Raw genomic sequence first — 2,571 nt, forward strand, 5'->3', positions numbered from 1 at the left:
GTCAGTTGTGGGGCTTGAACTCTAGGCCTGGGCGCTGTCCTCAGCTCCTCAGCTCAAGGCGAGAGTTCTACCACTTGAGCTACCATGCCACTTCCGGTTTTCTGTGGTTAATTGGAGATAACAGTCTCATGGACTTTCCTGGCCCAGCTGGCTTTGAATCATATCTCAGCTTCCTGAGTAGCTAGCTAGGATTCCAGGCGTGCACTGGTTCCTGGCCTAATAAATTGATTTTATTTTTTACTTTTTTGTCAGTCGTGGGGCCTGAACTCTGGGCCTGGGTGCTGTCCCTCAGCTCTTCAGCTCAAGGCTAGTGCTCTACCACTTGAGCCACCACACCACTTCTGGCTTTTTCTGCTTGTGTGGTGCTGAGAAATCGAACCCAGGGCCTCATTCATGCAAGACAAGCACTCTACCACTGAGCCACCTTCCCAGCCTGATAAATTGATTTTTAAAAGGTTTGCACCAGTTACCACTCCAACCTAGAATGATGAAAATACTTGCTTTAAGTAAGTAATAATTGTTATAGTATAAAAAGCTTTGTTAATTTTGTGGGAGAAAATGTTAAATTTCTTTATTGTTGAGTTTGGTTTCATATTCTGAACATTTCTCTGATTTTCTTTTATCTCCTTTGAAGCTTTTGTGGGATCTTTCTGTCTTTCTGACCTCTCAATGTTAAAGTCCCTTTACACTCCAGGTGATATATTATCTCCTGGTGTTAAGTATCATTTATATCTGACAATGACCCTGGCCTACAAAACCCTCCATCATCTAGGCTGTGGCTACTTTTTTGACTTCCGCTTGTACCATTTCCAGCCCCAAAGTTGAGTTGATTATACTTGGCCTCCTTGCTGTATCTTTGGTATGTCAAACACACACTTGCTTCAGAGTTTTTGTGCTAGATGTTTCCTCTGAACGTTTACAGAAACGTTCTCCATGGTCTTTTTTTTTTTTAATATTCAAACTCTCTTCAGAGTGTGTCAAGACTGTCTCTTAGCTGGTGCTGGTGGCTCACACCTATAATCCTAGCTACTCAGGGATCTAAGATCTGAGGATCCAGGTTTGAAGTCAGCCAAGACAGAAAAGTCCATGAGACTTATTTCCAGTTAAACAGCAAAAACTTGGAGGTGTGGTTCAAGCACACACGCATGTGCATGCACACAAATGGTAATATCTTGTAAAAACAACAACAACAACAACTATCTGGTGGGGGAGGGACTTCGGAGTTAAAAGACCCAAATACACAAAATAAGACTAAAGATTTCAAGGTACTTAAAGGAGTACAAAGGGAGAGTGGTTGACAGGGCTCTTGTTTCCTGTCACCTTTTTCTTTTTGTGTGTTGATTTTGAGGTTCGAACTCAGGATCTCAGGCTCTTACTCAGCTTTTTTGCAAACAGCTGGTGCTCTACTGCTTGAGCCACACTCCTAGTCTGACATTTTTTGTTAATTGAAGATGGAATCTTGAGTTTTTTTCTGCCCAGGCTGGCTTTGAAACACAATCCTCAGATCTCAGCCTCCTGAGTAGCAAGGATTACTGGCATGAACCATAGCAACAACCTCTGTCTTTTTTTTGTCCATCATGGGTCTTGAACTCTGGGCCTGGGTGCTGCCCCTGAGTTCTTCAGTTCAAGGCTAGAGCTCTACCACTTGAGCCATAGTGACACTTTCAGCTTTTTCTGAGTAGTTTATTGGAGATAAGAGTCTCACAGACTTTCTGCCTGGGCTGGCTTTGAACCAAGATCCTCATATCTCAGCCTCCTGAGTAGTTAGGGTTACAGGCATGAGCCACCAGCACCTGCTTGTCATTTTCTTGACACATTGATTATTTTTGGTCTATCTAGTGTCCTGGCCCAATTTTCCACTTGCCACTTCCTTAACTTCAGCCTACAGACTTGGAAAACTTAACAAATTAACCAGCCTTTTTTCCTGGTCTCTTTTCATACATAAATTTCCCGGTCGCCCACTGCAAATCTGGCTTCCGCCTCCACCATACTGATGCAACTCTATACTCAAAGGTTGCCAAAAAGCTTGCTATTTAACAGATTTAAAGGCCTCTTTCCAATTTAATATTTATCTCCCTAATATTTGTCAGGGCCATCCAATTTTCTTCTCTCCCGGAAGCTGATGCCATCTTTACTAAGATTATTTTACCTGCCAGGCTCTTTGTTGATATCCCAGATTTGTGCTTTCTTTTTTTGCTAAATTCTTCTGAGTGATCCAAGCAAGCAATTCTCCTCCTCTTCCTCCTCCTCCTCCTATCCTGGGACTTGAACTCCGGTCCTGGGCTCTGTCCCTGAGCTTCTGTACTCAAGTCTACTGCTCTACCACTTGAGTCACAGTGCTACTTGTGGCTTTTTTCTGTATATGCAGTACTGAGGAATGAACTCAGGGTTTCACACATGCTAGGCAAGCACTCTACCACTAAGCTCCATTCTCAGCTCAGCACTTCTTTTTTTTTTTTTTTTAATTGTGAAAATGCTGTACAGAGGGGTTACAATTACATGGGCAAGATAATGAGTACATTTCTTATCAAGCATTGTAGCCTCCTCCTTTGTTTCCCCTTCCCATCCCAT

The sequence above is a fragment of the Dipodomys ordii genome, unplaced genomic scaffold, assembly GCF_000151885.1.
Source record: "Dipodomys ordii isolate 6190 unplaced genomic scaffold, Dord_2.0 Scaffold102, whole genome shotgun sequence".
NCBI lineage: Eukaryota > Metazoa > Chordata > Mammalia > Rodentia > Heteromyidae > Dipodomys > Dipodomys ordii.